The following is a 20255-nucleotide window of genomic DNA, read 5'->3' as shown; positions in this document are numbered from 1 at the left end:
CTTTCTTTCTTTCTTTCTTTCTTTCTTTCTTTCTTTCTTTCTGGACAGAAGAGAAAAATTCCTGCTACGTAGTGGTTTCATTTTCTAAAAGAGATGTTATTAAGTAAGGGTGGATAGTTGGAACTTGTACCCTCCTGACCTGGAAATTTTACACTCAAAACCCAGTTGCATGAAGTGACAAGTCAAAGGAACTTTGCACATGCTCAGAAGCATGCTTGTTTATATGCTTACAGGGCTAAATTCTAGGGCTAAATCCCACCCTCAAAACAGTAGTGATAACAATAAAATCCAAACCTAAGAAGCAATTCAACCAGTGAATAATGTATATTATTTCAAGCACTCTGCAATTTATTTTGTGTGAATTAGAAGTGGCATTAGAATTGTGAACATCTTACAAATGAAAACTGGGGTCTGAGCAAACACTGCTAATTATATCTTTGCTTTCCAGCACAGAACGTATTACTTACTTATGGTGCTCCAGGAAGCTGCCTCATTTCCCTATAGGGCAGCTCTTCCCCCACCCCCAAACATAAAGGAGGTCCTATACCTCAAACTCTGACTAACACAGATGATAGTTGTCTGCATGATGCAATTTTGTGCACTTCTGAAATGTACTTCACTGGTATTTTACAAGGGGAAATGTAAATGTTACAAGGGGAAATAAATGCTATTTCTGACTAGATATAGCATGTGTGTGATAATCTGCCTTAGACACATCTCTGTAACAGCAACTCTTTTGCAGCATGAAAATAATGCTTTCATTCAGGAATATTTCCATTAAGCCATCCTGCTTGTGCTTCCACAGGCAGGAGTGAATCCAGAAGAATTTCTCAGGTGCAAAAGTGGTTCTTCCAAGAGACTATAACCCAGTCCAATACCAGTTGAATCCCTCCTGGCCAGCAAGCTTCCTCACCCATAGTATTTCCTTTCTGTCTTAGACTTTAGTGTCTAGAAGCATATCATGGTTGAAGGTATCAAAAGCTGATGAGAGCTGTAGAATTATCAGGGTTGCCTGTAAGTGACCACAGAGTCAGGGTGACCAGGGGGTCAGGGTGACCACAGATGATTTTATCCCCAAACCAAACCTGAACCCAGATTGGAAAACTTCCAGTGCATCCTACAAGAAAACCTGGAGATAAAAGATGCTACGCGCTCCCAGATGTTGCTCATATATGGAAATTTGGATACAATGTGATAATTATCATAGACTGAAGGACTGCAGTCCCAGTCTTGTTCCATTTGTATTTCTGGAACAAAAAATGCACTCACACCCACACCTGCAATCAGCTGTGGTTTACTCCAGTCACACCACAGCAGTAAAGGTGCTAACTTCTGCATTGCCTGCACTGCCTGGTAGGTGAGGAGTAAATTAAGACGGGATGTGGCCGTACATAGGCGAGGTTACTGCTGAAGGGAAGTTTTGGGGGACCTGAGACAAGTACCCCCCACCTGCCAGCAGCATATAATAGGTGTAAAAGAATCAAAGAACCAATAGAAATGCAAGAGTAAAAATCAATAAGCACAATCACAATTTAAGCAGCACAGTGAAGCGGAGCACAAAGCAAAGCAGAGCAGAGCAGAGCAGAGCAGAGCAAAGCAAAGCAAAGCAAAGCAAAGCAAAGCAAAGCAGCCAGCCATGGAAGTGGAGAAGCATCAGTAAAACAGAGTGACTTAGTAAAATGGAAACGCCCATTGAAAAGCAAGATATTCTTTGCCAGGCGCACAGCTGCAAGTGTACCCTGTGGTACTTCACTTGCATGGGAAAGAAAGTGAAAGCACAAATCCATCACCATCTGCTTCGGTCTTGACTGCATTTCAGATGCAGCACTGGCATGATGATTGGTGTGTTAACCTTCCCCAAGCTGGTGCCTGCCAGATGTGTTGGTCACAGGTCCCATCATCCTCAGGCAGCAGGGCCAATTGCTAATGAAAAATGTTTTCTGATTGCCTTTTTTCTTCCCCTCTTGTTTAATCATGGAAAGCTGATGTGTGCCATAGGAAAGCTTGATCTTCTGATGTCTGGGATACAAGTCAATTGCAACACACAGGCTCAGGCAGGGAAGCTCCCTGAAAGGGCCGGGGCTTTGTGCAGTGAATAATAAGCCATGCTTGTAAAGTTTCCTAGAGTCCACAGCAGAGATCAAAGAGGCAGCCAAACGGAGGGTCAAGGCACAGGCCCTGGGAGCATTTCATTCTCCACCCCCTCACTCCTTTGCAAACTCGGTCTGTCTCCTGCCCCTTTGAAGTCTCAGTGCTGCTGCTTGGGCTTTTCTGATCATAAAATGCCCTTTTCTATCCTTCTGCTTCCTTTTTCTTTGATAAACAATGTGAACATGGAATGAAGCCATTAAGTAGTGCCTTGTACAAGCCAGTGGAGGTGGCAAAAGGATCTGCTTGCCAATCCTGGACCTCATCCAGGCATCATCAGAACAGAGCATCTGTCAGCATGACTTAGAAACATAGAAACATAGAAAGGGTGAGTCAGAAGGGGCCTTTCAGGCCAGCTAGTCTGACCCCCAGCTCCAGCCGGACTTCCATCATCCTGAGCTGGAATTCAGTGAATCTGCATCGCAACCACATCAGATGTTCAGAGCAAACATCGACTGGGAGAAACAAGCTGAATACAACACTGGAGTCAGGTATGGACCTCAGGAGAACTGGCCTGGGCTTCATTTAGGTATCACTTAGCCACCCCGGGATTTAGTGAGCAAAGGTGGGCGTGAGGCTTCACATTTGGTTCACATGCAGAGGGAACGCTTGAGATCCTGACCCCAGCTAGAGGCAAAGCGAGCATTTACAGCCGGGATGCTCAAACATGCAAGCTGGGCCCAGCCCGATATTCCCATCCCCTGCCCCCCAGTTCTGAGTGGAGAAGTGAACCAGATGGACAATTGAATCTTGCTTCAACACCGGCTCTTGGGCAGCATTCTCAACTGCACCTTGAGGGCAGCAGTTTGGTTTAGGAGGCTGTGGGGAACCCGGCAGGCTGGGTGGCACTCACTGCTCTTGCTCCTACAAGACAAACGGCCAGGGCAGGCAGGAAGAATGGCCATGGGACTGGCCTCCACGGCTCCCCACATACTCCAGCGACGGCCACCTGAGCTGGCTGCCTCCCCCTGCCTCATGCAGGGGGAGCCTTGGGGCAAGGACCCCAGCTGGAATGATGCTGAGAACGGAGGTGGGCACAGGGGCCAATCCTGCTCAGTTCTGGTCTCCCCTCGCTCCTGTCATCTCTCCTGACCCCTGCAAAAGCAGCTCTTTGGAGAAAAGGAAGGGAAGAGGAAGCAGGAAATGTTTAAAACCTCTTCTACTTCTAGAAATTCCAGAGTGTCACAGGAGGCACCATACCGCTTGCTGCAATGCCACAAAGCAAGCAAACAAGCAGAGAGACAAGCAAATATAGCAGCTGCTCTTCAGTCGTCAGTAACTGGCCAGAATCTCTTGTCTCCAATTAAGCCCCCACGCACCACCAGTATTGGTTGGCTGAGCATACTCTGCTGAGAGGCAAAATAGACACAAAGGTAAGTCTGGCAGCTCTGTCCTTTTTTGCATATGGGGGGCACAAATGAAGGAGGAGGAGCAGCAGCAGCAGCAGCGATCCAAAAACTGTATCGTGACCCTAAGCATGGGGAAGATCTTTACAATCCAGCTCAGGACCTCTGAACCTATTCTAGAGCAAAAATGAAAAGACAGAGGCCCTCTGAACCTACCCTGGAGCAAAGATGAAAAGGCAGAGCTGCTGGGCACACATTTAAAGCGATGCCATGTGGAAGGCCACAAGCACAAAGCCTTTGTGGTGTGCTTTGCCTTGCGTGCTGCCCTTACGAGGCCCCAAGGGCCCTGTGACCTTGTTTTGCAAGTGCATATGATTTGCATATGATTTCAGATTGAAAAGGAAACATTGCACCATTTCTTATACAGATGCAAGCTCACCTCTGGGGTCTGGTTTGCACCCTAGTCTGGTTTTCTTTGAAGCAGGTAACCCTGCTGCTTTACCCCAGATATGTCTAGTGTTTGAACTGTATTTGAAGAGCTTAGTAACCTGAACCCTCACAGAGCCCCTGTCCACAGTATTTGAACAGATCGATAGGCAAAATAGTACATCTGTTCCGGCATCTGGAGAGCTTTCTCTTTCAGCTCTGCCACGCGGGTGGTCTACAGTGGATGTTCCTTTTTGTAAGTCTGTGTGAAATAAATAAAGCAGAGAGAGAGAGCACCTCGATCTTCTGTGCTCACTGACAGGTTGTTGGCAGGAGCCATTCCGCTTGAGCAATAATAGCCCCTCTTTTTCACATCTTCATTCATTTTGCCTATAGATTCTGTATAAACACTGAAACATTACTGCAAATTCACTTGGAAGCTGAGATATTTGCAAGCCCTTCAGCAAAACATTTAGAAGAACATCTTACTGTGAGCAGACACAGGAATGAAGAGATGACTCAGTGGATGTGAAGGGTGGTCACAGCCTTTTTCATGGTTAAATGGATTGTCGGTGAGCTAAACCTTGGTTTTACCCCCTCACCTTGACTTTAGACTTGGTTTATACCTAATACTAACCCATGGTTTATTTAATCTAAAGTGCAACAAAAGCAATTGAGAGAAAGGAGAGAGTGGGTGAAGAAGAACAACATCCGTCATCTGCCAGAGAAATCTTGAGTAGCATGACAAACCATGGATTAACCATGAGCTAAATAAACCATGGGTTAGTGTTATGCAGAACAGATGAATGAGAATGCAGGGACTCAGTTCAGAGCCTCAAAGTGGTTCTGCTCTGGCCCCCCCGCTTGTCACACAGGGCTTATTGCATACGATGTTCAAGAACAGGCCAGACTTCAGTGACTGCTTGCATACACTGAACAAAAAGCTTTCCTGAGGAGTCCTGGCAGAGCTTGCCCTAGAGCGAGACTAAAACTGCATTTACGATTTGACAAATCTCACTCCTCCAAGTTTCTAAAGTATAGCTGGCTTATCATCTAGCACGGCCCTGGGAGAGGTAGCTGATTTGAAAATACTGCACTGGGGCCATGGAGGGTGGTTAGGGGAGAGAGAGATCAAGCATTGGTTATGCTGCTACGCAGGCTAGGATCTTAAATCATATTAAAGTTCACAGTAATACATGCCACGTGATCCCAGCAGATCTGGGGAAGTGGGAGCTGACCACTGTAGCTTGGCTGTTGGACCAGATGGGAAGTGTACAGTTCAAGTGTGAACATGGAAAGGCAGGTGAGGGATGGTGCTTACTGCTAGGAGGGGGTCCCTCACGCCACACTGTTTAGCCCATCCTGCCAGGTACTGATGTAAGCAAGAAACATGTCACGGATCAACTTGCAGGAGGTCCGCTTTTGCGAGACGGCAAGGCTCAGATGCTTCCTACAGACCATGACTGTGTGGAACATCCTTGAAGACCTCAGGCACTCCATGTGGCTTTCAGCCTGAAAGACCAAGGGAAAGTGTGGGTGTGTGGAGAACAAGCTGTGCAAGCCCTGTTCGTGACGTTGTACAACCTCTGTACTCTTCGTGGGGCAAGTCTGATAATCCAAGATACAATTTCCTGGTTTTATGGAGCTTGAGCCTACAGAACATAGCCTAATTCCATTCTTACAGTGGCAGTTTTTAAAAAAATCATTGATGCCTAATTTTGTTGGGAAAAAAGTTGAGCACGAACAAATCAGAGATGACGAAACAAATGGGACTGCCCATTTGTTTCAAGTCAGCAGCCTTTTCTCTGCGCAGGGTGTCACCCACTGGGGGTTCCCATAGAATTGCCTTGTTTAGACAACCTCCGGCTGGTTGCTTAGGTGCAGGTCAGAGCAACCTTATTTGCTCTGTGCCTGACGTGACTCACAGCAGACGTCACCGATGTCCCCTGCAACTTTGCAGCCCCAGAATTGGTCAATAATAAAGGCCGTTCGTTTCTACAACTGCCTGAACTTAACTTGACAGTAGCAAATGAATCACTGCTTAGAGCACAGGATGCCCTACAATGCCTTTTTCCAGATGGCTTGTGGAGATAGATTTGAAGAATCAGGCTGGGATTCTGCTCCATATTCCTATCATGCCAGACCAGGAATCTCCTGCTTTTGAAGCACTGATGTCCTGCTTGTGCTGATTACATGAGCAGTCTAAGATAACCAAGCTATTTTCTCTAGAATAAAGCTCCCTTAATTTCTCAGCATTTGTGAGTAATAATGTGTGTGAATGCAAAGTTACTTTAGATATTTCTCCTGCTCCACAGGATTGGCACTGTTTTACTTTTTTGGTGACACTAAGAGATGGAGAATTTAGGCCAAAGTGCACTTCCTTTGGAAATGAATTGGACTGACAAATTCTGGCCTCAGCACATGTTGGGTTGTGTGTCTGCCATACAGTTGAGCTGATATCCAATACATTTTGATACAACTCAGAACTTCATCTTTATTGAAACCCAACATAGACAGCAAATAACTAATATTTGTTTTTCGGCGCCAGGCGAAGACCTTTTTATTTAAGCAGCATTTTAAATGTTAATATTATTGAATTTTATCGGGCCAGGGTGGCTTATTTTATATTGCATATTTGTATTTTATTTTAATGTATATATTTTAAAATGTTATTTATGATGTTTTAATTTATTGTTGTAAGCCGCCCCGAGGCTTCGGCGAATGGGGTGGCATAAAATTTTTTTAATAAATTTAAATAAATAAATAAATAAATAAATAATATGACTAGTCAATGCTTAGTGGTAGAAGGCTAAGGAATGAATGAACTGGATGGGTAAGACACGTGAGCTGACATGCTTAGGATGAAGTGAGGTTGGACCTTCAGGCTGCAATCCAGAAAAGCAGTGGAGAACTAGGCCTTAGTGGGGTTTATTCCAAATTGAGGAAGAGCTGGTGTAAACCAGATTAGAGAGCCATCCTGTGGCCCTAGTCAGAGTTTGAGGGACCACAGGACGTTCTAAACCCCAGCTTGGACTTCAAACACAACCCCCTGACCTTGTAGCTGGAAACCAGGCCCCAAGCCTCCTCTTGTTCAGCCTTGGTGAGGAAAGAGCCATGCTGGCAGCTGTTTGCAGTCAGGAAAGGGAAGCAGGTTCTGGCAGGCAGTGAAGGAAGGAGGCTGGAGAGGCCAGGATATTCAGCTGTCTTGAAGAAAAGTGATTATTTCCAACTTTTCCAGGCTGAGACAGAAACAACTTTGGTCACCATGGTGGATGTCCTACAATATGAACTGGGCATGGGGAATATGCTCATGGTTCTCCTGGACCTGTCAGTGCATTTGATACCGCAAACCTTGGTATCTGTCATCATTTCAGGACATTTAATTAGTGCAGGACTGCTTTGCAATGGCTCCAGTTCTCAGAAGGTGATATTGGGGGCCATTATTCAGCATCTTGGCCATGGCCTGTGAGTTATTCAGGGAGCTACTTTATCCCCTTCCTTCTGTTAATATTTAGATGAAGCTTCTGGAAGAGGTCATTTGACTTCTGGAGTTGGAGCTCATCCCCCCAGCTCTATCTTAATTTTTCAACTGCTGCCAAGGAGGCTGTGGAAATCCTGAATCATTGTCTGCTCTCGTCATGGGCTGGATGTGGACTAACAAGGTAAGGCTTGGACAGAGATTTTGCTAGTCAGTAGACAATCTGGGATTGGGAATACAACTTGTTCTGGTTGGGATCGCACTTCCCCAGAAAGTTCAGGCATGAAAGGCTTCCAGATCCTGCTTTGTTACTGGATGTTCAAGTGGGGGATCTGGTCAGGAATGCTTCTGCTCACCTTCAGCTGTTCCACCTGTTGTACCTGTTCTGGAGAAGAGGGATGTGGCTATAATCACTAAGACATAGCATGCTTTAGCCACTTCCTTGTTAGATTACTGCAAATCCCTTGACATGGGGCTGCCCTTGAAAAGTGTTTGGAAACAGCAGTTGGTACAAAAAACTGCACATTACTTTCTGGTGTGCATTGTAGACCCAATTGCATCAGTCCTTTGTAGATCTTATTACATCAGTCCTAGACCAATTGCTTTGGCTTCCACTTTGCTCCTGGTCCAAATTAAGGCTCTGATTCTTGCCTATAAAGCTGCAGATGGCTAGGGTAAGGAAGAGCCCAATGAATTCAACAAAATTTCCTTTCACATAGAAATAATTCTGCTCTAAGAATCCCTTCTCAGATTCTCTGAGCCTTGTGAAACTGCATCACCTCTACCATTGCCAAACAAAGCAATCCATAAGCTTAAAGCCATGCTGTGCACTGCCAAATGATGGCGTAGCTTCGGGGATACCTTAAAACAGGTTTCTAAGCAGGTGACCAAGCAGTTGTTTACCATGGAAGAATGTAACACATTCTTCCTTCTCACAGAAGAAAGACCTAAAAGGCAGGCAACATGATCCTTTTGGTTTTTCAGATAGTTCACTTCCTCGTGCACATCCAGGTTAAACTTCTGTCATGTCTACGCAGTTCAGCTGTGCAGCAGAAACATGGCGGGATTGCTTGGCATGGCACGCCTAGCTGCCAATTCCCCCTCAAAACCAAAGCTCCAGACTCTTGTCTTTCAGGTGAATCATTCTCTTTGTCCACCCTGCTCACAGGTTTGTGAGGATATGGTCGAGGCACGCCAGAAACACGTTCACTGAGGGTTTTTTTTTTTAAAGAAAATGAGGGGATATATAATTTGTTTGCTTGTTAAAAGTCTACGTTATCTTTCCACTAAAAATGATGCTAAAGCTGGTTAATAAATACAGATAAAAGAACAAAGTCAAAATTAAACCACTAAATCTCATTAAATAACCCTCCCCCCCCCCAAAAAAAACCCCCACAGTGTTATGGCGTTACCCTAAACAACTTCGAACCTGGGTACCCAGCAGACCTCCTTCCTGTGTGTGTGTGTATATATATATATATCCATCCAACCAACCATTAAAATCATGGGAGATGGGCTTGCTATCCATTTCAAGATGATTGGGATATTGCCATGCAATACTTCCACAGCAGGCCTACCAGGTGATGGTGCCACCCTGTAGAAGGAACTCCCCTGTACCATTTGGGAGGCAGAAAAATTAATATCTTTAGAAGACCTTTTGAAAACACGTCTGTTCATTCAGGCTGTCTGTCCCTGGCCCATAATTAGACTATGCTGTTTTATTTTACTGCACCTGTATTTATCTTTGTTGTTGTGCTGCATGGTTTTAAACTTATATTTTAAATGTGATTTTAACTATGATTTAAATATTTATAGGAAAAGCACGTATGGTTTTTTAAAAAAATATTTCATAGGGTAGGATGGAGGAAAGGAAAGATCCATTGTGCCTTGTAGTCATGTGGTGCTAGATATTGCCTCTTGCATTTCAGCACCAGCACCCTAAAAACCCCAAAATAGCCCTGGACACAGTGGGATCCACCAAGCAAACACCAATCATATACGGCTGTCTGCTTGCTATTTGTGTTGACTGCCCATCACCTCAGAAATAAGGATGTTGTTAAACCCAGACACCAGATGGTGGGTACTACTTGGCATGGTGGGTCAGAAATTGTGGAAGCCCCCCCCCCCCCATTATAGAAGCATCTATAATGGGGTATTTGGGAGAAGGGGTTGGAAGGCAATTTGAGCTCTTATTCATTTTAACTGTGCACAAAAAGGTCAGAATAGCAGATGTTGCCTCCTTAGGAATCCTGTAGAATAGGGAAAAAATCCCTCTGATGGCTTGGGATTCTAGGAAATGGCCAGGCATCCATCCTGAGGCACTCCTAGTGATCGTGAGTACTTCTGTGATGAGCGCAAGTTATTTGTTATTACACTCTGTACTTTCAGAAACCCTCAGTGCCTTGACACACACAGCGGGATGTATACAGGGTCATCAGAATAATTTGTATCCTCGTCCTTTAGGCTGATCCATGGGCAGATCGCTCAGCAGCAATTCCCTTTACGATGTTTTACTTTAGCAATAAACAGCATTCTTGGCAGCAGAGCCCATTCAGAAGAAAGGCGGGGGTGGAGGACAGCATGAGTAGATTTTACTCCTAGCTGTAAAGGCCGACTGTCATGCAGGAACTTTTGATACTTCCCAGACCACTTGACCTTTCCTTTCCCAGAAAAAACAAAACAAGTCCTCCTGTGTTTTTACTAACCCAACTGTGCTCTGAATAGTTTAATGTTAAACCAAAGTGCAATCTTTGGACCTGAGCTAAAACCCCTAGTTTTTAAAAATCAGTAGTACCGTGTGGCTTTCCCCCTTCTTATCACCATAGTCCTATTTGGGCATTTTACTTCTGTGTATGGTGGGTACATCAGAGTGTGGCAGGGAAAACAAGGCTGAGCATTGTCACTTTGCCCTTCTCCATCTCCATCACAATCCATGAGTTAGAAGAGGAGAGCCGTTCCTTCCTTTGGCCTGAATTTCACACAGAAGACCTCAACAGAGCTTGTAAGAGCATCCCCCAACTCATTGTTCTTGAGTGTTTTGCTGTTCAACTGCATTAGACTCAGCTAGCACAGCCAAGGCTCAAGAAATCTGGGGAGTGCCAGGTTGGGAAAGTCTGGCTTACAAGATATAAAAGAGCTTTCCTCCAGTTCCTAAATACTATATAGTGCTCATGAGATTATGTTGGCAGTGGTTACCCCAAGAGTACCGAGAAAATGGAAATACTGTATCTTGAGTCTGAAATCTATGTATCAAACCTCGACATATAAACCTTAATCATTATTGGAGACAGCAGGTACCCAAGCTGAAGGCCAGTAGGTCTTGTTAGTAGCTTGGCTGCTTTGATAAGCGAGGACAAACCTATTGCAGAGATCCTGTCCAATGAGTTCAACTACCGAAAGGCCTTCAAGATCATTAATGCCCTGGAGTCTCTTCTGAGCCAAGTTTTAACTCAGATAGAAGTAGCCTATGGGTGAGCACTGTTGCTGTTGGGAATCTGAGGCAATTTCACCCTCAGGCTGCTTCCGGTCTAGCTGATCCCAGCTAACACCTGCCCACTTGTTCTCTCCTTTGGGGTCCAAATTCAAAATTGGAATTGCCTCTAACTTGCTTTCCTTTGTTATTTCCTCCATATTATTCCAAAAGCCCAAAGAAGCCAGCAGAATGTTAATGAATTGTGCATGCCTTTCGTTATTTAGATGACTGTCCACCCAAGTTTTCAGCCCAAACCACAGGATAAAGGCCTATTTGACAGGACCACCCACACTTATCGAGAGGGCCAAACTCTAGAACCTACAGGACATCAGCTTGTGTACTTCCTTCCTCTGTAGGTATTGTACCTTCTACCATGAGGGGCATGTCAAACCCTGAATGTAAAAAAGAGAGAATCTGGATGTTGTGTTCAGTATGTTTATTAAACAGTTACTTCTCTGGGAATTCTTTGCACCAAGGATGCAGAACCTCTAGCCTGGGCCTCAAATTTAGTCTTCTGGAATTCTCCAGATTCTGCAGACATTTCTGTTTTTCCCCAGACATCAATCGCTTGATTTCCTGCTCCCTCCATCCAGTTTTGCTCTCCATTCTAATGCCCCTCTTAATGCTAAGTTACTGGCAGTAAAAGCTTTGCATTAATGTATGGTGGTCTTTGTCTTTGCACCACCACAATGCAGCCCTCCAGGGCTTCTCCGAAACAGGTTTCAGCCTTCAGTTCTACACAGCTGAGGGAGTTCTTTGAGCTAAGGTCAGCCCACCCTTCCCAGCAGATGTCCTGGTCCATCTAGGATTAGCAGGCAATCAAAGAGCCCCTGGGAGGGCTATTTTCAAGGAGGCCCAAAGGAGCACTTTCTCATGCTTTTCCAGGCACCTGAAACTTTGAGGATCCCAGGAGGACCTTCTCAGTCAAGGAATGGTTGGTGAGTTACCGAGGAGAGCTGCACCTCGAGATGGAGATGAAGTGCCTGACTTGGTGACCACGTGTCCGTTTCCACGGAGGACCGTCTGCCCAGTCCTTGCCCAGCTGAATGCTAAAGAACCATCCACAGGAAGAGTTGGGTCTTGCAGTTGCCCATCCACCGCACCTGGCCAGCAGGCTCAGCAAGACACATGGGTCTGCCAATCACAGTTTTCCACACTGTGCTGAGATGTATAGCATATCTATTCAATTTATAATTTTTCTACATTTGCATAGCTACAGATAAAAGAACATATGGCAATTTTATGCAAGTCAGGGCCGTCTTCTTTGGGTGAAGCATTCCTCTTCTTTGGGAATTTCCAAGTGGCCACCTTACTCTGACTTCAGGTCTTCTGGAATCCTGGACTCTTAGCCAAGAATGAAGGTGCACCTAGCAGGTGTTGGGCCAGTTTCCTTTACCGTGGGTCTGGTCTCTCTGTCTAAAGACCCTCCTCACCTTGTCCTCCTCCTGCTCCCACTGTTTTGCCTCTTCTCACTCTTTCCTTGCCAGAAGCTCTTGCTCCACCCGCTTTCCCACAATCATTCAGCCTTGTTAGTCCATGGATTAGTGAATGAGAGCTCGGCAGCTACCTCTGATGTCGCCTTTTCATGACAGCACGGCCCATTCCTGCTACAAATAATTTTAACTAAGTGCATTACAACTATGTTCACTTTAAAGCCCCAAATTCTATTTGTGGCAACAGATAATTTGTTTCATATGGCTCATCTTATGGCCCAGCAATAGCGAATCCTTTTTAGTCTGTGTTCCTTTTTTCCTCCCTCCGCTTTTGTCTCTGTTCTGAAGGCCAACAAATTCCACAAGGGATTATGACATCGTAAACTTGCAACAGTGATTACATAAAGTAGTCAGGGATTTTTACAAGGAAGCAAAGCACTGGAAAATGGCTGGTACTCCATTTCCTGATAAGAGATATCATTTAAATAAATGGTCCGTGTGCTTTGCCAAGTGCTTCTCTCAGAAATGGCTCCCTCAGTGTAGAGAGACTTAATCCATGCTAGGGAGGACCCAGGAGAGTCTGGGAGGGATGGGCATCGTGAGGCAGAGAAACAACCGCTTGGCTTTCAGAAGCAGGGCTCACTGAAGAGCCTTGTAGGCCCCCGGTGGTGGCTGTGTTGGAGGGGACCTGGGCAAAACAGCCTTCGTTTGGCCACCTCCTCCTCTGCAGAGCCCGAGCAGGCATACCTGGTAGCAGGAAGCCACTTCCAAGCAGCCCAGAGCTCCCAGGCCTAACTTGATTTCCCACATTATAGTGTTGCTCTGGCACATTGGGAGGATCCAAATGGAAGTTCAGTTCAGCTGCCCGGTACTGTCAGAACACCAGAAAGCATAGGGCAGGAGCCTTAGTGCTGGTCTCTGCCAGGGGGCGGAGACCCCGGAGCACCAGGGCAGAACGAATGGAAGCATCGGGACTTCTGATTCATGCCCTCCAGTCGTGCTGGCTCCAAGGGTGGGAGAGCCTTGGGCGAGACCCCCTCAGTAGGCCCCTCCCCTCCATGAGCCTGCCTTGCCCCACCTTCCCTTCCTCAGCTTTGCAACCACTCGCTTGCTTGGCAGGCAGAGAGCCGGTGGGCGAGGAGGTCCGGGCCTCTGCTGCACCTTGTCCTCGCCATCGCTGGACGGCCACATGGTGGGCATGTCGTGAGCGGAGCCGGCTGGTGCCAGAGGTCAGACTAGATGGCCCGGGAGGACCCTTTTGACTCGCTCTGTTTTCTATGTTTCTATGTTCCTATCACCCGGCCAGAGCAAGGGACAACTGAGTGGAAGACCAGCAGCTCATGCTGGTGAGTCCTGCTGGGATCAACCGTACCTGCCTTTGCCACTGGCACCGCTGGCTCTCTCTGCAAACTCCTGTTTCCTTCTGAACGTAGCTGGGCAGAAATGTGTTTTCCCAACAGCAAAGGTAGGCAGGTAGGCCGATCAACATAAATGCACCACTGTGGAACTATTCTGGTGGATATTGCTACGGCGACTGTGAAGATGAACAACAGTACAGGACTTCAACATTCACAAGTACACCACCACCCAAGAGCAGTCCTAGAACCATCTCTAAAGAGACCTGCACTTTCAGCATCACCCCTTCCTTGGACTGTTATCCCTTAACACCCGAAAAGTGACTGGAAGAAAAAGGAGCAACATCCTAGCTGGGAAGGTAGTACACTCAGCACTGTGTGGTGGTAGGATCCCATCACTCATTAGCATGCTGAGGGTGCCAGGAGGCCACTTGAATGTCCAAGAACATCTGTGAGGCAGTCCAGGCAAACCACCAGACAACCCGAGAAATCAGCCCACAAAGAACGGCGCTCCATCTTGCTTCATTTCTTGCACCAAGTTTCAACAGAGGCTCACAGAAAAGTGGTGGTGCTCAGGGGAGAAAACTTTAGCTCAACGGAGATTGAATGCTTCTTGTTGTCAGGCGCCAGCCATTCAGAAAAAATGTGCAGCGTGTTTATTTTCAAAGGAGAAGGCAAACAAAATGCGAGCTGGAAGCAAATCACATCACCGGTCAGCTTCATGTTTACAAATGTATCATGCAAGCAGCTGGCTTCTTGATCTTCCTGCATCAAAGGAGATGGAGCCCCGCACAGGCTGTGCTCTTCTTCCCGCTGCTGCTGGCGTCCTCTTGCAGTGGGGGGCACGATTCAGTAAAGCCCCTGAAGCAGAATCTCGATACACTCAAGTCGGACGTCTTCATTCTGTCTGGATGGTGTTAAGAGCCACCGTCTATGTAACATGGAATATTTAGCAACCATGGAAGAAGCAGTGGGGAGCAATGAGGAAACATTGCCATGTGGACCTGGAGTGGCCTGTATCACGCTGCCAAATATAGGACAAGAGAGGACAAAGGGGGACAGAGATGTGCGTAACAGATGCCTGTGCTGATATAGAGAGAGAAGCACAGCAAGTTAGAGTTTCTATAATTTAAATAATGCTACAAGACATCTCATCAAAAGGAGAAAGACGGTGGCCAAGTGCCTGCTCCATCTCCTGATGGGCACCTCCAAGGCTGAAGTCTTCTTTCCAGTGGTTCTTTATCTTAATCTTTGGATGGACAGCCTTTCCCACAGAGGACACATTAAAAACAGATGACAGTCCTCAGACAGCCTTTCAAATAGAGGATTGTGCTCTGTAGAAGAGGGCACGTGGTCACCCTATGCAGAGCACTCTTGTTCACACTTCCAGGCAGGCGGCTGCACCTCATTCCATAGTACTCCAATGAATTCCCCATTTCTCTAAGCTGCCAGGTTTCCATTTTTTCTTGCAACAGAGACTTAGGGCTCACCCCATGCAAGTTTTGGGGAAAAAAATCTGCTTGGGGCATGTGGAGAGCCGTAGGCCGTTTTTCTGTCTGACTGCGCTTTCAATCGTGTTGAGTTCTATGGCCACTATGCTTAGAGCTTACTGAACTGGATTCTGGGGGTGGCCCTTTTCGTTTTCTCCTCAAAAGATGTTTTGTATTTCTGCAAACCTTTGGGTTTTCCTGTGCATGCAGATCATGCTGCTTTGGCTATGTAAGTATTGGCACTTGGAAAATGAATGTGCTATTGGGAGAAAGTTCATGTCTGGCGTCCTTTGCAGGGTGTCATATAGCTGTCATTATTGAAGGAATGAGAACATCTGGGTTCTTCGGTTGTTTCCCTCCACACATCCCATGAGGGGCATGAACAATACTCTTTGTCACATTTATCCAGACATTTCAAGACAGTTGAGAGCAAGTTGGCATCAGTTGCCAGTTCTGATGTCCATAAAACAAGATCCAAATTGGAGATGTAATTGGAGACAATACCAGGAATGAGTTTGCCCCAGCTATCTTTGTTCCTGAGATCCTGTGGGCACATCATGATCAAAACCAGGTTTGTCCTATGATTCAATGCTCTGATGCTAACAGCAGCTGCAGACAATGAAGCAATACAGATATGGCATGGTAGAAGCTGCCTGCAGATGTTCTCTCCCAGATGCATGAAGGGGTATCCAGGCACATCTCAGGTAGTTGCACCTCCTTGATGCTGCTGCTTGAAGACCTGGGACAGTCGGGTTCCCCTCCCCATCTTAGCAGCCACGTGTGTGGTGGCAATAGCTGAGCCCCCTTCAGGTTTAGCTACCGCCACCTGCTCGAAGCATTGCTGGCCTCTGCAGCATTGCTGAGGGGGCTGAGCAAGCCCCTGCATTCCCAGACACCCCCTCACAGGTTTGGAAGGGAAGGCTTGAACAGGACCAGAATTCCACTGCAGTCTAAAATCTATGCCCCAACCCTAAATTCTGCAAAAATAGAAAAATATGCAAGCTAAACACAGTGGCATGATCTATCCTTACATCATTTATCATAAAGCTTGTAAAACTTTGGACGTTCGATTCTGGAAGGTGCAGTTGCTACACTCATCAAGCAACGCCCGTACCTCAGGAAAAAGAGAAGTGCCAGGCCAGGCGGCTGAAGTTGCTGCCATCTTCATTTCCCCAGAACATGGGTCTTCAAACTATGGCCCGTGGACTGGATCCGGCCCGCGATGCCCATTTAACCAGCCCGCCCCAGAGGTTTTGTACGCGCTGCATGTGGGCACGTGTCTTGCTCGCACGGAGATTAGTTTGGATTCGCTCAGAGAAAACGATCTCCTCGCAAGCAAGCGGCTGCCTCGCCCCTGCCCCGGCCCCCACCCCTGCCTCGCTTGCCCCCCGTCCCCCTTGCCCTGCGCCCCCCCCCCCCCCCCCCCCCCCACCGGCACTGCCTTGGCGGCCTGCACCCACTGCGGGCACCTTTCAACTGGCCCCCTGTTGGAAAAGTTTGAGGACCCCTGCCCTGGAAGGTCTCCAGGCCCTGGCTTTGCATGATGGAGGGATGCTATGATGTGGCCTGGGGCCAGTGGCAGTGGAGGTATTTTTTTGAAAATTGAAAATCATATTGAAAAGGATGAGGGCATTAGCTGGTAGCCCCCCCCCCCCCCCCGGCTCTGGCACTTGCCCAACAATACCATGCGCTAATTCTGGACTTGCCTTCAGGGAATGGAATCCTAGAATAGCAGCCCTTTGGAGTCCAGTCATAGTAAAAATTGCACAACGTTAAATAAAACTTGTTTGTTCTGCTCTTCATTTTCCTGGGGCATCATTTTATGAAATCTGTAATAGCAAAACTTACTTCCATTCATCTGGAAGTGCTGAGTGCCAACACTGGATAGCAATTGCCAGAGTTTTTAACTGCTCTTCTTTGAGAACCCGAGGGTCAAACTAGCTGATCACACATGCTGGAGCTATACGTAACAGTTGCATTTGCCTTCATACAAGCACACACATCCTGTAGTTCGACTGGGACTATGGCATCCCAGAATGAAGCAAGGTTCCCTTAAAAGAAGAAAAGCCAGTCTAAGGGAGATCCTCTTCTTCCTTTAAAGCCACCATGGAGGGGGAAAGGGGGCAAAGGTTTAACCACTGCATGGAATGCATGGTCAATAAAGTAATCCTCATGTCAGCTCTAGAGTAAATTCTGCCCAGGAAATGGATGAACATTTCAATTGGTGCAGAGGAGAAGTATTGGTAGGAGTCTTTTAAAAAGCAACGGAGAATGTGCAAATCTTCCCGACAAGACCTCCCCTGAATGGTATACATTTTGTGCCAGCAGCTTTTACTGGTCGAGGCAGACATAGATCATAGAGAAATTAGAGCAGGGGAAGGAGAGTGCTTCCAATAGGGATTCCTGGGCCTTAAAGGAAAATAGAGTTAATCAGGTTAATCTAGCCAGCTCTTTGAACTCTAGGCAATAATAGATATTTCATCACAAATGGTCTCTTTCCAGTTGATTTAAAAATGAGAGAGACAGAGTAAGAGGAAAAGAGCTTCTCCTTCCAATTATAGCATTTGTATAATTGATCTCCGTGCTAAGTAGCCTGGACTTAAGCTTTTAAGTTGAGGCAGGGTTTAATTAAAACCATGAACAGGAGGTGAAATATTTGTGATACTCCATAAATCTCAAGCAGGAATGGTGCGTGTGTGTGTGTGTGTGTGTGTGAGAGAGAGAGAGAGAGAGAGAGAAGATGAGGAATAAATCCCTTTATCCCCAGACCAGACCAGACCAGACCAAATCAAAAACACCACCCATACTAATATCCTTTAGGTGTTGAATCAACTGATTATTCTTTTAAAGGAAAATGAGTTGAAAATACTGCTTAAGAAAAATAAGAGGAAATGTCAATAGATCAGTACAACTTGCTGTAAAGGATCCTTAGATGAATGCATGCACAGCTTAATGACTTACTCTTTTTGTAGGTCATATATTTCACAGGATTGGAAGCAATACAACAGTGGCATGTCCCCTAAATAAGTGGGGTGCAGAAGCACCTGTAATGTACTGAGAAGTGAAAATGGAATCCATCTTTTTAACATTGTGACCCCAGTTTGGGTTTTGCTACATGGGGCACATAATCCTGCACTTCACTTAAGCTGCTGCTTCCATCTTTCTAGGGCTCTTCCTCTCCAGTGTTCTGTATGTTTCATTATAAAACACGAGGTGGCGCTATGGCATAGAGTGGAATTGTGATAGTATGGCAGGCTTCTGTAGCAAATAGAGTCGCCATCTAGGAAAGCATCAAAGAGAGAAAACATGAGAGAGGCCCTGAGAGCATGACAATATTGTGAAAAGGCCCAGCATACTTCCCTGAAAGAGGAATCAGGTGTAAACAACAAATGCCTTGTGTAGAGAAGTCCTTGCCTAGTTCATTGTATGGAAAGTATTTTATTTAGTTACTTCTTGGATTTATATCCCACCTTTTTTTTTAAAGAACTCAAAGCAGCCCACATCATTCTCCTGCTGCTCTCAACCTGAACCCCACAACAACGACCCTGTGAGGCAGGCTGGGCTGAGAGTGTGTGTCTGGCCCAGAGTCACCCAGCTGGCTCCATGGCTGAGCGGGGACCAGCACCCAGATCGCCTGAGTCCCATCCCAGCCCTCTTAGCCACTGCACCACATTGGCTCTGTTCATATAAGCACTCAGTCAGTGAACCAGTGAATCATTGTTACCACCATCATCTTCTTGCAAGAATCACACATGAGATAACCAGCAGCATGGATTTTTCTTTGAGATGCATGAATGGTCAGAGCCCAAACTCTGCAACAGTACATCAAGTTGACTAGAACAGAAAGGGGCAGCAGTGGCAGCTCGTAAGTTTGCCTGATAGTATTTTAAGCCCTATTCAGGCAGTTTGTGTTACAAGGTAAGCACTGTACTTAATTTATGTGCATACACTGACATGAGCATAAGGAAGCCTATCGCCTGTAGGTTCCAGGGCTGGGACCTGGGCAGTTACAGTGGGCAAACTCAATAGGAATCAAGGGCCTTGAGTTGCTTTTGCTAGCAGGGGGACTCTTTTATCCAGCCAAGAGTTAAAAAGAGGATGCCATTTTCCAACAGTACCCCCAGTGAGTTCGACAAACTTTATTTACCAAAGAGACGCTTAAGTTGGTGCAAGTCCAGGTAATAAATTGAAATCAGAAGTGTATGAAGCGAATCATATCATTTTGACTTTTTTTCTCTGTATAGACAACCTTGTCTGTGCCTTTTTCAAAGAGGGAGAAAACCCACATAATGAAAGTAGAACTCCAGGATTATGAATCTCATTGCATGGTTATTCAGAACTGATGTGTCTGCAGGCTTTTTAAAATGCATCTCCTATACAAAATATTGAATAGATGTAGTCATATGTATATTAAGTTGTATATATGAAATATACATACAAATTGCTACAGCCTACTGCAGACAGACAGCATAAATTTGGCAGGCAGCATGCATACAAAATAATGGTGGGGGAGAAAAAAATTACAAATTACCTAGCAAATAACTGTGCTGCAAAACAACTGCAAATTTATAGACACTACCTGGTAACAACATTGTTTTTATTTTCCTGTGCTAGGAAACAGACATTATATCAGTCAACATCCCTCTAAATATTTCTTTTCCTGTTTCCTTTTAAGTGTTCCATCAACTTTCCCCCCTCCCACTTCAAAGGGCACTGAAATTCTGTGTATCTGTGTTTTGCATTTCCTTTTGCATAGAAAGTCTGAACTTGTCAAAATCTACATTTTGCTTAAAATGTCTCTCTCTGCACTACATGATCAATGCTTGCCAAAGGCATATTCTGAACTAAGAGGTTTCTCAGGGCCATTTCAGCCTAAACAGCTGTAGCTTTAAAGGACGACTTGATTGTGTGAATAAGCCATCAATCATAATGGTTAGGGCAGATGGCAGGCCCCTTCTAACACCCCATTTTTTTCCTCTGGCAAAAGACTCCCTGCAGCGGATTTAGCCCTAAACATACTGTCATACTGAAGCATTGTGGGAAATCAGAAGGATGGGCTAGACAGAGCTGCCTGCGGTGCCTGGCACTCTTTTGGGTGCACAACAAG

This window comes from Varanus komodoensis, unplaced genomic scaffold, assembly GCF_004798865.1.
Source record: "Varanus komodoensis strain SLA01 unplaced genomic scaffold, ASM479886v1 scaffold47, whole genome shotgun sequence".
Taxonomy (NCBI): Eukaryota; Metazoa; Chordata; class Lepidosauria; order Squamata; family Varanidae; genus Varanus; species Varanus komodoensis.
This window is presented reverse-complemented; position numbering follows the sequence as displayed.